This window comes from Mobula birostris, chromosome 12, assembly GCF_030028105.1.
Source record: "Mobula birostris isolate sMobBir1 chromosome 12, sMobBir1.hap1, whole genome shotgun sequence".
Taxonomy (NCBI): domain Eukaryota; kingdom Metazoa; phylum Chordata; class Chondrichthyes; order Myliobatiformes; family Myliobatidae; genus Mobula; species Mobula birostris.
The window spans coordinates 80,223,891-80,238,837 of NC_092381.1; positions in this window are offsets into that span (position 1 = coordinate 80,223,891).

The window sequence follows — 14,947 nt, forward strand, 5'->3', positions numbered from 1 at the left end:
ATTCCAAAAATGCTATATTATTGTCAGACAGCTTGCAGAATTTTGGCACTAACAAGACTTTGAACAGAGCCTATATTTTCCATTGGGGAGACAGGAACATCTAGGATTGATAGGAACTTCCATTTCATGCATGCCTGCCCTCAACCTGTCCTCCAGCCACCCCACCAGGGATAGGGTTCCTCTTGTCCTTACCTACCAACCCATTAGCCTCCATGTCTAACACATAATTCTCTGTAACTTCCGTCATTTCCAATGGGATCCCACCAACAAGCACATCTTTCTCCCCTGCTCACTTTCTGCTTTCCACAGGGATTGTTCCCTACGTGACTGCCTTATCCATTCATCCCTCCCCATTGATCTCCCTCCGGGCACATCCTTGCAAGTGGAACAAGTGCTACACCTGCCCCTACACCTCCTCCATTACTACCATTCATTGCCACAAACAGTCTTTCCTGGTGATACAACACTTCACTTGGGAGTCTGCTGGGGCCACCTACTTTATCTGGTGCTCCCGGTGTGGCCTCCTATATATCGGTGAGACCGAATGTAGATTAGGAACCACTTCACCGGGCACCTACGTGCCGTTCACCAGAAAAAGCAGGATCTCCAACTGGGCACCCATTTTAATTTCACTTCCACTCCCATTCCGACAGGTCAGTCCATGGCCTCCTCTACTGTCACGATGAGGCCACACTCAGGTTGGAGGAGCAATACTTTATATTCCATCTGAGTAGCCTCCAATCTGATGGCATGGACATTGATATCTCGAACTTCTGGCAAAGCCCTTCCTGTTCACCATTTCCCATTCCCTTTTCCCTCTCTCATATTATCTCCTTACCTGCCTATTACCTCCCTCTGGTGCTCCTACCCCTTTTCTTTCTTTCATGGCCTTCTGTCCTCTCCTATCAGATTCCCTCTGTATCCCTCTCACCAATCGACCTCAGCTCTTTACTTCACCCCTTACCCCCTCCCAGTTTCACCTATCACCTTGTGTTTCTCCCTCCCCTCCCCCCACCTTCTAACTCTACTCCTCATCTTTTTTTCTCCAGTCCCGCTGAAGGGTCCCAGCCCGAAACATTGGCTGTACTCTTTTCCACTGCTGCTGCCTGGCCTGCTGAGTTCTTCCAGCATTTTGTGTGTGTTGCAGCATCGTGAACCCTGCCTCAGCTCCCGCTGCAGCACAAGCAGCAGCCAGTATCACACTGGAAGCTCAAACAACCCTTGCCACGGCAGTAGATACTAATAGTTGTCCAGTACTCCAACGATCTGTCCTCTGATGGCTCCTTGGAGCCCAAACCTCCAGCCCTCCCTCAGCACTGCAGCATTTGTGCCATCCCAGCCAGATTTTGTTAACATGCCAAGGTCGTGCAATTCTCAGAAAGACAGGCACAATTGTGAATACTTTTAGCTTAAAAATGTATTCTGGGATCAGTTTTATTGTTTGCTTTATGGCTGACTGTAAACATATTTACTATTAACAAAGGAAGGGTAGGATGTGAGGCATGTGATACGTGGAGAATTGAGTCTGAGTTTACTGGTAGTAAACAGAAATGACATAATTCACATATAACTCTTGAGAGAAAGTTATTTCCTTTCCTCTTCTGTTTTTGCTCATCATCCTGCCAATGCTTCTGCTCCTCCCAGAGTTGCCTGGCTACTCCCGAGTGGTCCAAGGCATACGTAAAGGTGTTTTTGCTTTTGTGGCACACATGGTGGGCGTGCTCCGATGGTAGTGGCTGGAATGGGTAGTCCATATTGCCGGTGCTAATTAGCATCATATTCTGCACGCTTCAGTCAGATGTTCCTTTATTATTATGGTGTCCAGTGTCCTCTGGACTAGGACATGTACGCACACAGGTTTACCCACTTTTGAGACCCAAATCTTCACTGCATCCATGCCCAATTTCAACCCCACTATAACATTAAAGAGATTTTGGTGCTAGGTTGCATTACCGCAGTTGAAACATTAAGGCACTGTACCTCTTGATGCTCTCAGGCTTTCCGGCAAAACTAGTCCTAAATAATGCTCTGCACTGCAGAACACTACTGGAGTTCCAAGGGTGGATTATAAGCCGGCACAGGCATAATGCAAAACCTGCAGCAACCAAATATCCTCGCACGATCTGCCTCCTTCAAGTTCATTTCGGTTCAGTGAGACAGCCAAGTTGTAATTAGTGGCTGCATTAACACCAGGATTCTGGAGGCATGACAAAGAATTTATTAGAACTTTGCATTGCTCTCCGCACGCAGCTTCAGTAAGTGTAAACCTTTCCTGTTATGGGCATCATCTTGTCACTGAGAAGATGCTCATGGGAAGTACTTAAGCAATCAGTCACAGCCAGAACATCATAAGTTGCCAGGAAGTCACGTAGCTCCTTTTGAACTATCCGTTGCTACACTGGTGTTGAAGAAAACAGCTGCATCAAGCCGTAGAACCAAGGAAACTGGATGTTTAAACGTTGACAAATGTCCCATTTGGAAGCTTCCATTAGGATAAGTTATGGGCAGTTTTCTTAGTGTGATAGCCACTTATACACTCCCTGACTGGAACTCTCATGCCTCTTACACGTCAGTACTTAGCAAAGGTTCTCTCCCCATTTAGTGTAACTTTCTGCCAAAAGCAGAAAAGCTGGCATTGAGAGATTATGTTGTGACAAGGGAAATCTTTTCAGTGAGCTGGATTACAGAAAAGCTGCTCAGCTTTGAACATCCTTGAATGCCTGAGAATGCTTTCTAAAGCTGTAAGCTACATAAGGTTCTGTTCGCCTACTACAGTTCCTGCACACAGTGGAAAATAGTGGGACCACAAATTCTCCAGACTAGTGCTGCCTCCAGGATTCTCTGGCATAGTTTGAAAGGAGCAGGACCTCTAAAAGGGGAAATGATGTTACGATGTGGGAGGGGAGGGTGATATTTTCATGAGACAAAACTCCCATTCCAGGTGCTGGTCTAGTGGCACAAGAGACTGCAGATACTGAAAATCTGGATCAACACATACAACATACTGAAGGAATTCAGGTCAGGCAGCATCTTAGGAGAGAAATGAACAGCTGACATTTCAGGCAAAATCCTTCATCAGGACTGGGAGTGAAGGGGGAAGAAGCCAGAATAAAAGAGTAGGGGGAGGGGACCCTGTCAGGTCAGGGCCTTGCCTTGCGACTGGTACCACGTAACCCAGTACTACCTGTCTTGGGTCAGGTTGTCGGCAGCTCAACCAGCACATCCCCTCTTTGGTTAACCAGGGAGGAGGGTGTGTAGGCACCCAGCAGGACTAAAAAAAAAACCTGTCAAAGTGCGGATGAACTCTTTGTGAGTCAACGACCACCTACTGTCTGTGTGAGGAGTGGCACGCCACACAGTCTTCCGCTTTGTGCCTTGTAAGGCATTATGGTGACAGACAACCCAACAAACTCTATACTTCCAGAGCCGGGAGTGCTCAGGAACTCTGTGGATGCCCAGACCCTGGCCTAGTTAGGCAGTATGAAGATGCAACCTCAAACCCCACAGGGAGGGTTGAGTCCGACAAGGGGGTTGAGCGAACTGCGCCTCTTTTGTGTTGTAAGGTAAAAACGATTATCTCAACCTTCAACGCAAACACCACCTGCCTCCTGCCTCGAAGCACAGAGTTGGCATCACAGGCAAGCAGCTACGAGATCTCCATCCTGGGGATCCAAGAACACTGTCATGTACACCCTGACAAAGAGATAAGGTTCACAGAGGTAGAGGGGATGCAGCTCATCACCTCGTCTGCATGGAGAGAGCCGACGACGATGTCAGCACGAGGTGGAGTAGGGCTGATGTTGAGCCGCAAGGCGAAGGAGGCACTGAGGGGCATAGTCTCAGTCAGTGACAGAATCCTTACTGCGGAATTCGACGGAAACCCGGCAACCTCTGTCATCACCTGTTACTCCCCGCACAACTGCAGCGAGGAGAAGGAGGTGGAGGCCTTCTACAGTAAACTTCACAAAGCTGTCATTTCAATACCGGCACATAACTTCCTGGCTGTGCTCAGTGATTTTAACGCCCAGGTTGGACTGCAAGATGTTCCATACTCATACCGACTTTACCAACAGAAATGGACAATATCTAGTTGATTTCATCCAGGAACACAGTCTCATTGCCGCCAACACACAATTCAAGAAGCAAGCTGGTAAACTGTGGACATATGAAAACAGAGCCTCCATCTACAAGAAACAGCTCAATTACATCCTCATAAGAACAAAATGGCGTAATTGTGTGATCAACACAGAAGCCTACAGCACCTTCAACTCGGTCAGTTCTGATCACAGAGTAGTGTCAAGGCAAGTGAGACTGAGCCTGCGGCAGCCCAAAGCTACAGGCCCCAAGGAGAAGATAGACTGGAAGGCATTCTCCTCACACCTGTTCTTCAAGCCCAGTAGACAGTGGAGGTGAGAAATCGCTTTGGCCCACTGGAAAGGGAGGAGGAAGAGACAGCCACCGACCGCTATCAACGGCTCATTGACGCATACACAGATGCAACAAAGAGTTTGCCTACTGTGAAGCGATTAAGAAGAGCCGGATCTCGAAACATCCTGATGTCGTCACAGCAAGAAGTGTGGTCAATGCTTGTCATGCTGAATTTAGAAGGAGTGAAACAGAGGAGCTAAGAGACAAGTTCAAGACAGCAAAGAAGAATCTCTTTGCTACCTACGACCGATTGAAAGAAGAGGAACTAGCTGAGAGGATTAGAGAAGTAGAGGCTGCTAATGAAGACAAGCAGCATGGAGAAGCATGGCACCTAGTCAACTAGATCAGTAGACGGAAGATGTCCCCATCAGGTCAAATAAGTGGTAAAACAGCAGAGGACCGTGTCCTGACATGGTTTACCCACTTTAAGAACCTGCTGGGAAGTCCTCCAATGATCATGGAAGAGGAAGAGGACATACCCATGATACTAACGCAAGTCGATATCGATGATGGCCCATTCACCATTAAGGAACTGAAGAAGGCCAAATATGCACTCAAGCAGGGCAGGAGTGCAGGACCAGATGTCCTGAAGAACTGTGACCTGGATGATATCTTGCTGGACATACATAATACGGCACTAATGAAAGGCGACAAACCAGAACAGTGGTCACTCTCAAACATTATCCCAGTCCCCAAGTCTGGATCCCTCACAAAGACAGATAACTACCGCAGTATCAGCTTGACCTGCATCTTAGCAAAGCTATACAATCCGATGACCTTGAACAGGATTTGCAACGCCATTGATCCTAAGCTAAGATTCAATCAGAATGGTTTACGGCAGAAGCGCACAATAGTGATGCAAATACTTTCTCTCCGTAGGATCATTGAGGAAGTCAAGAAGAACAACCTACCAGCCGTGTTTACACATCGATTTTCGCAAAGTTTTTGACTCCATTCGCTGAGGTAAAATGCTGAAGATCCTGAAAGCTTACGGAGTGCCAGACCATTTACTGAGAGCAATAGAGTCCAGCTATACCAAAACCATGGCGACAGTTGTATCACCAGATGGAGAAACAGCGTGTTCGAGCTCCTAGCTGGTGTGCTGCAAGGAGACACTCTGGCACCCTACATCTTTATAATCATCCTTGATTACGCTCTGCGTCAAGCTACCAAAGATCATGACAAGCTTGGTTTTACCATAAAACCAGGATGAACCAAAAGGGTCAGACCAGTTACACTCACAGATCTCGATTTTGCAGATGACATAGTCCTGCTCTCTGACCAGGTGGAGGAAGCACAGCAGCTACTGACAAAAGTGGAAATTGAGCGCAATAAAGTTGGACTTCACCTAAACGTTAAAAAGACAGAGTACATGGCGTTTAACTGCGACAAAGGTACTCTCAAGACCGTAAAGAACGATACCATTAAGAAAGTCTTTGACTACAAGTACCTCGGGTCAAGAATGATGAGTTCGGAGAAGGACATAAAGATACGGAAGGCGCTGGCGTGGAGGGCTATGAACGACATGAAGGAAATCTGGAAGTCGAACCTGACCAAAGGGCTTAAAAAGAGGATTTTCATAGCAGTCATAGAGTCCATTCTCATGTACAGATGCGAGACGTGGACACTCACCAAGATGATGCGAAAGTCTCTAGATGGTTGCTATACACGAATGCTCCGGATGGCTCTTGACGTGAGTTGGCAACAGCACATGACGAACGTCGAGCTCTATAACGACCTACCGATGCTCACCACTAAAATCGAGGCGAGAAGACTGCAACTAGCGGGGCACTGTCTACGCCACCCCGAGCTAGCTGCCAGCCCAAGCACGGGAGGATGAACCCTGGGCACCCTCCCAAGACTATGGTCAACACACTCCTAGAAGACAGCGGTGCGGCTAATGTAGATGAACTGAACACACTGATGAGGGAGAGGGAGAAGTGGAGGATCCGTCATCGTTCCTCTAGGCCTGAGTCGACGTAGCAGTAGTGGGAGGGGAAGGAACAGGAACAGGCAGGTGATAGGTGAGAGGGGAAAGGCCGGAGGGAGGATGAAGAGGATGAGAAGCTGGAAGGGGCAGTGAACCTTCTCTGAACTGTTTTCAATGTGTCATAATTCTTCCTTAATAAAGGAACCAATGCCCTTACCAAAATACTAACATTCTCGAGAAAACCTGCAGATGCCGGAAATCCAGAGCAACGTGCACAGAATGCTGGAAGAACTCAGCAGGCCAGAGAGTATCCATGGTAAAGAGTAAACAGTCAATGTTTCTGAAGGCCAGGACCCTTCATCGGGACTGGAAAGGAAGGGTGAACGAGTCAGACTAAGAAGGTGGGGGTGTGTGGAGGGGGAAGTACATTTTCCTCCCCACTCCCCACACCTTCTTAACAATAACACTCAGTTAGCTTTTCTAATGACATGCTGCACCTGAATACTAGTCTTCTGCAATTTTCGAGTTTAGAAAAGCAAGAAGCAACTTGTTTGAAACATTTCAGATCCTGACAGGTCTTGACTGGATTGTGATGTGAGGATTTTTTCACTTGTAAGGGAGTTTAGAAGTTTAGAATTAAGGGTTGTTGTTTAAAACTAAGATGGAGATGAGGCTGATCCTTTTCTGTCAGAGTTTCATGAGCTTTTGGATCTTATCATCGGTCAGTGGAAGTAGAAAAGTTGAATATTTTTAAGACAGATGTAATTTCTTTGTGAACAAGGGGTAAATGACAGGGCAGGACAGGGTCTGAATGAAATAATCATGGACTTGAGAAGTCAATTTCTCCTGGTGCTGCCTCCTCTGCATGGATGAGATCTGATGCAGATTGGGGGGCAACTTTGTTGAGCACCCTTAAAGGCAGGATCTCCTAATGGCTAATCAATTCAATTCAACTTGTCTTTCCCATTCTGACATGACTGTCCATGGCCTCCTTTACCACCATGATGAGGTCAAACGCAGGATGGAAGAACTATGCCTCATATTCCATCTGAGTAGTCTCCAACCTGATGGCATAAATGTTGATTTCTCCAACTTCCATTCATTTATCCACCCTCCCCATTTCTCTCTTTATCCCTGTCTGGTTACCCTCTTAACCCTTCTCTTCTCCTCAACAGCACGTCACCTCCCTCTGGTTCAATAGCTCAGTAGTTCCATTTAATATCGGAGAATGTATACAACATACAACCTGAAATTCTTGTTTTTCACCGACAACCACAAAACAGGAGGGTGGCCCAGAGAATGAGCGATAGTAAAAACATTAGAACTGCAAGTTCCCCCATTTCCTCCATGCCCAGGCAGCAACAAAGCAATGACCCTCCCTCTCCCTCACTTACTTCAGCAAAAAAAAGCATCAGCCCCTCCATCAACTAAGTAAGCAATAGCAAAGCCCTCAAGAAAGACCATGATCTGCAGTACAACAAAAGCTAATTGTGCAAAAGAAATTCGACATGTCACAGGCTCACTCTCTCCCTAATAAAGGGACAGAGAAGTGTCACACAGCGAGAGGGGAGACCAACAAAAACAAACACCCCACTGATTAGTGGTGTTAAAGTCTGCCCTGCCTCCCTACCTCCTTCCCTTTCTTCCATGGTCCACAGTCTCCTACTAGACTCCTTCTTCAGTCCTTAACCTCCTTCATCCAACCCCTCCCAGCTTTTGACTTCATTCCTCCTCCCTTTTTCCCCACCCCTATCCATCTACCAACATTCCCCCTCACCTGGGCTCATCTATCAATTGCCAGCTTGTACTCAGTCCCCTCCCATCACCTTCTTATTCTGGCTTCTGCCCCCTTCCACTCCAGTCCTCATGAAGAGTCTTGGCCCAAAGCATCGACTATTTATTCCTTTCATAGATGTTGCCTGATTTGCTGAGTTCCTCCAGTATTTTGTGTGTTGTTTGTGCCTCATAATGCATGGATTTAAACTTGGGAAATGAATCTATGAAAATACATTTTTATTCTATATCTCAAAATGTTTGTCAATGAATTTTGAATTTTGTAGGCAAATTTCCATTAATCACTTTAAAGTAGAGATGCACTGCACATGCTTGAGCATACACACACATACATGTGCACACATGTATACAGTATGTATATGTGTATATATGTATGTATATAATGTGTGTGTGTGTGTATATATATATGTACACACACAAACAAACAAGCATGTGCACAAGCATATGAGATCTTGTGTACATCTTGTTTCTTTCAAGTCAAGTCGCTTTTTATTGTCATTTCGACCATAAGCTGCAGGTACAGTACACAGTAAAAATGAAACAACGTTTCTCCAGGACCATGGTGCTACATGAAACAACACAAAACTACACTAGACTATGTGAGATGCACAAGGCTACACTAGACTATGTAAAACAACATAAAAACTGCACTAGACTACAGACCTGCACAGGACTACATAAAGTGCACAAAACAGTGCACAGGGCAGTACAATAATTAATAAACAAGACAATGGGCAAAGTAGAGGACAAATTACAATATAATAATAAATGATGTAGGTGTCAGTCTTGAGGAGTCTGATGGCTTAGAGGAAGAACCTGTTGCACAGTCTGGTTGTGAGAGCCCGAATGCTTCGGTACCTTTTGCCAGATGGCAGGAGGGAGAAGAGTTTGTGGGGTCCTTCACAATACTGTTAGCTTTACGGGTGCAGCATGTGGGGTAAATGTCTGTAATAGCGGGAAGTGATACCCTGATGATCTTGTCAGCTGACCTCACTGTCCGCTGCAGGGTATTGCGATCCGAGACGGTGCAATTCCCGAACCAGGCAGTGATGCAGCTGCTCAGGATGCTCTCGATACATCCTCTGTAGAATGTGGTGAGGATGAGGGGTTGCTTCTCTCTCACCTTTTCGAATCCTCTCCCCCATTAGACCCACCTCCCTTAATCGCCTCCTCGGTCTTGGGTCTCTCCTCCTTCACTTACCACTCTTGCTCTTCACAAAAGATTTCACTGTCTTTAACTTGGACTTCCTTTACTTATTACAATTCATCACCTTCCCCATAAATCATGCCATTTGTTTGTCCTGACATATATACATTTTTCTGAGATAACTAGGTAGTTGGAATTTCTGGTTCTGGTTCTAATGGTTCTGGTTCTAAGGTACGAAATCACTGAAACATCACTGTGTGTCACATTCATTTACATTTTACATTGAAACATAATTTTTCATATAGTTTTATTGCACAGCGCACAGAGGGAATCATCCTCAGATTATATTTAATGCTAATTCTACATATGTTGGGATATGATATTGTACATAATATATATTACAATATTTAGCATTCACTGTTCTCAACGTTTTGCACCCTTGGATCTGATTGCATTTATAAGTTTCTGCACTACTTTGTCTTAGCTGACATTTAGCCTTTATTTCATCCATCTGGAAAGATGTACCAAGTCTTTTCATTGGCTGTCTATGAATATCTCACATTAAAGGATTTGCATGATTTCAACTCACTTGGTAAGAGAAATGGTGCGTCTAGGTTCACAGCATAAAACTGTCTATTAATTGTCAAGAGAGTTAGCAAATCTGCGCTGGCTGTTAGAATGGTTTAATGGAAAACAGCAACATTTATCAGACTACAGTTGGAGGTTACTTTTCTGAAATAAGAGGATCTTGAAAGATGGATCAGTGCACAGAAAACATCTTCCCAAACTACTTTTGACTGTGTCTAATGTAGAAAATGTGTTTCATTCCCTAGTGTTAGTTGGTAGCCAATGCAAAATAGAAGTAAAACCATCATAGCACAGAAAGCAATCATTTGGCTCATTGTGCACCTACTGGTTCTTTAAAAGGTTTCCATTAAGAACCGTTTCTCAACTCTTATTCCCCAGTAATTCATATTAATTTGTAGTGTTTTCTGGTACTTAACCTCGACAGAAAATTCTTATTGAATTTCTTTTGATCATTTTTCAGTCAGTGCACATCTTAGTCCATTTCGTCACTCAAATGAATTTGTCCTCTTCAGTTTTTCTTCTGCCGATTGTCTAAGATATGGTAATTCCCTTCAAGGTTCCATGTCCATTTGCTCTCATTTGCTAATGAGCAATGTCCTGGGCTGGAAATACATTCACACAACTTGAAAGCAAACAATGCTGTGGTATTAGAAATCAGGTAACCCAGTGTAGAGCAAAATTGTACACATTCCATGGTGTTTTAGCAATTGGCTGGGAAATGAGTTTTTGATTTTTCAGTAGTATTTTTTATCATTCCTTGGACTTCTCATAATGAAATCAGTTAACAGAATTGATGTCGTTCACCAAAATTATATCAACAACTGAATTTACCTTGAGTGAGATTTCAACCCCACTGGGCTGAAATGCAACATTCCATATTTATTTACAGAACAAGTAGGTTTTGCTACTGTGATTTCCCTGAAACTTTATTATTGAAAAAGCAAACAATCAGATTGCATTCTTTGACCTCACTGATATTTGTGATTTGTTGTGACCCCAGATATAACCTCACATGTGCCTTGATTGTGCAGGTCAAGGTCTTGACTACTTCAAACTTCCTGACTTCTGGATTATATCAGGTTTCTTCATTTATGTTTCTGCCACGTCTCCTTGTTTGCTTCTCGGTGGTATGAACTCCAAACTCAAGGGAAGGAGATTTTCTCCATTACTTTGACGTCTATCATAAAGATGCTCACCATCCTGCACACCTTAAGGCTGTTGTACCCTCTCCCTGATGGTAGTACTAGAAGAAGGCATGTTACTACCTTCAGGGAGGAGGTACAGAAGCCTGAAGACACATACTCTTCATTTCAAGAACAGCTTCTTCTCCTCAGCCATCAAGTTTCTGAATGGTTCATGAACCTTGTTCTTTTTTTAAAAATTATTTATTTAGTTTTGTAATTTATAGTAATTTTATAGAAATTTGCTCCATAATGCTGCTGAAAAGCAACACATCCTTCCTCATGGAAATCAGTGATTATAAATCTGACTCCTTTCTGGTTCTGTCTACTCCTACAGCCCACAGGGACAGGCAGAATGGCCACAATCCTTCACAGACTGCACTCTTGTCTTGTCAAAGACCTTCTTAGCAACCTTCAACCAGGAGCACATGATATTGTCCTGATGGGCTCAGGCCGTGCACAAAGAACATGGCTCCCGTCAGCAACTCCTCACCAGTCTGTACAGATTCATGACCATAAGACCATAAGACATAGGAGCAGAATTAGGCCATTTGGCCCTTCGAGTCTGCTCCACCATTTCGTCATGGGTGATCCATTTTTCCTCTCAGCTGCAGTCTCCTGCCTGCCTTCTTCAAGTATCCCTTCATGCCCTGAGCAATATAGAATCTGTCAACATCTGCCTTAAATATACATGAAGACTTGGCCTTCACAGCTGCCCGTGGCAAAGAATCCCACAGATTCACAACTCGCTGACTAAAGAAATTCCTCCTCATCTCCGTCCTAAAAGGATGCTCCTCTATTCTGAGGCTGTGTCCTCTATTCTTAGATTCTCCCACCATAGGAAATATCCTCCCCACATCCTCTCTATCAAGGTCTTTTACAATTCAATAGGTTTTATTGAGCTCACCCCTCATTCTTCTGAGTCTTAGCGAATACAGGCCCAGAGTCATCAAACCCTCTTCATATGACAAGCCATTCAATTCTGGAACCATTTTTGTGAATCTCCTTTGAGCCTTCCCTGGTTTCAGCACATCCTTTCTAAGATAAGGATCGTAAAATGTTCACAATAATCCAAGTGAGGTCTCACCAGTGCTTTATGAATTCTCAACATTACATCCTTGCTTTTATATTCTAGTCCTCTTGAAATGAATGCTAACATTGCATTTACCTTCCTCATGATAGACTCAAGTTGCAAATTTACCTTTAGGGAATCCTGCACAAGGACTCCCAAGTCCCTTTATGCCTTGGTTCTTCGTATTTTCTCTCCATTTAGAAAATAGTCTATCTTTTCATTTCTTTGACCAAAGTGCATGACCACACACTTCCCAACACTATATTCCATTTACCATTTCTTTGCCCAGTTTCCTAATCTGTCTGTCCTTCTATAGCCTCTTTACTTCCTTAAAACTATCTGCCTCTCTGTCTACTTTTGTTTCGTCTGCAAACTTTGACAAAGCCATTAATTCCATAATCCAAATTATTAACATATAATGTAAAAAGAATTAGTCCCAAGACAGATCCTTTTGGAACACCACAAGTCACTGACAACCAACCAGAAAAAGCACCCTTTATTCCCACTCTTTGCATCCTGGCAGTCAGCCACTGCTTTATTCATGCTAGAATCTTTCTGTAATACCATGGGCTCAAAGCTTATTGAGCAACATCATGTGTGGTACCTTGTCAAAGGCTTGAAAATCCAAGTACGCAACATCAACCGATTCTCTTTTGTCTATCCTGCTTGCTATTTCTTCAAAAAATCCAAAAGATTGGTCAGGCAAGATTTTCCCTTGAGGAAACCATGCTGACTATGGCCTATTTTATCATGTGCCTCCAAGCAACCCAAAACCACATCCTTAGCAATCGACTCCAACATCTTCCCAACCAGTCAGATCAGACTAATTAGCCTATAATTTCCTTTCTTCTGCCTCTTTCCCTTTGTGAAGAATGGAGTGACATTTGCAATTTTGCAGTCTTCTGGAACCATCCCAGTATCTTGAAAGATCATTACTAATGCCTCCACAATCTCTTCAGCCACCCCTTTCAGAACCACGGGGTGTACAGCATCTAGACCAAGTGTTTTATAAGACAATAAGACCACAAGATATAGGAGCAGAATTAGGCCATTTGGCCCATCAAGTCCGTTCCAGCATTTCAGCATGGCTGATATAATTTTCCTCTCAGTCCCAGTCTCCTCCCTTCTCCTCGCATCTCTTTATGCCCAGGCCAATCAAGAATCTAACAACCTCTGCTCTAAATAAACATAAAGACTTGATCTCCATGGTTGTTCTGTGGATTCAGCACTCTCTGGCTAAGGAAATTCCTCCTCATCTCCATTCTAAAAGGACGACCTTCTATTCTGAGGCTGAGTCCTTTGGCCTCTGGTCTTAGATTCTCCCATCATGGAAAACATCCTGTCCACATCCACTCTATCAAGGCCTTTCACCATTTAATAGGTTTCAATGAGGTCACCTCTCATTCTTCTGAATTCCAGTGAATACAGGTCCAGAGCCATCAAACCCTCTTCATATGCAAGCCATTCAATCTTGGAATCATTTTCTTGAAACTCCTTTGAATTCTGTACCTTCAGACCTTCCAGTTTCTCAAAAACATTCTCCTGTACCTTGTCATGGTAACTTCACACACTTCATGGCCTCTGACACCTGGAACTTCCACCATACTGCTTGTGTCTTCCACAGTGAAGACTGATGAAAAATACTTAATTAGTTTGTCTGCCCTTTCCTTGTTCCCCATTACTACTGCTCCAGCACCTTTTTCCAATGGTTCAATACCCAGTCTTGCCTCTCTTTTACACTTTACGTATCTGAAGAAACTTTTGGTATCCTCTTTAATATTATTGGCTAGCTAACTTTCATATTCCATCTTTACCTTCTTAATGACATTTTTTAGTTACCCCATGGGAATACTTCCCTGTACTCTTCTATCATTTCAGCATCTGTTTTTTTTGTAACAACTCGCCCCAGTTGTTGAAAGACTGTCCCTTGTATCAGCGGGCCAAACAGCCTGTGTCAATGATGCATTTCTATGACTCCTACTTGAGTAAACAGCTTGCCACCATTTTCTCCGTGCCATTAACTCCAAACGGACAGCATCCAATGAATTAATCTGAAATAAAACCAGAATGGGAATAAGGATGGTGCCCCTGCTTTTGGTGCTGCAGGGTAAGGAGCAATTGACTGTTATCAATTCTGATGGCAAGATCATCATGTAAAGAAAGCAAAGGAGATCATAGCAAGTGCTGGTAAACAGAATTATTGTAGTTAATTAATTGAAGATTGACGTGTTAGGTCAGAGGTCTGTTTCAGTGTTGTGTGATTCTAGTATGTTTCCAGCCTCTTCTTCCATAGTTTTAATCTGACTTGGGGGTGGGGGGGATTGCATTTTAATTATTCATTCTGTTCTGCAAATGATTCTGTATTTTGTTCTTGATACAGGGAGGAACTGCAATATGATAAGATGTTCTGAGTAACTCCTGGAAAAGCCTAGTTTACATCAACGTCCAAACTAAGCTGAGAAAATGCTTTAACAGAGGTTAACTCCAAGCCAAATTTGTGCGAAAAGTATGCCCTTACAGATAGCTAGAGTCCAGTCTTAAAATGGTATTAAGATCAGTTTCTTTAACTTCCATATTAAGACCAAGATAAGAGACAGAGTTTAGCTCATCACTGAAGTTGAGTTAAAAGAACGTTATGTGTGAATCCAGCTAAGAGATCATTTTGATAGTTTTATTTAGTGATAATACTCCTCTATGTTGTGTCTTTGTGAAAATTAAGCTGCCACGAGGAGGTTATGTTGGTGTTTTTCTGAATACTGTGGTTAGGAGCTGAATGGCTGTATCGAAGATTGCATCAGTTCACACTT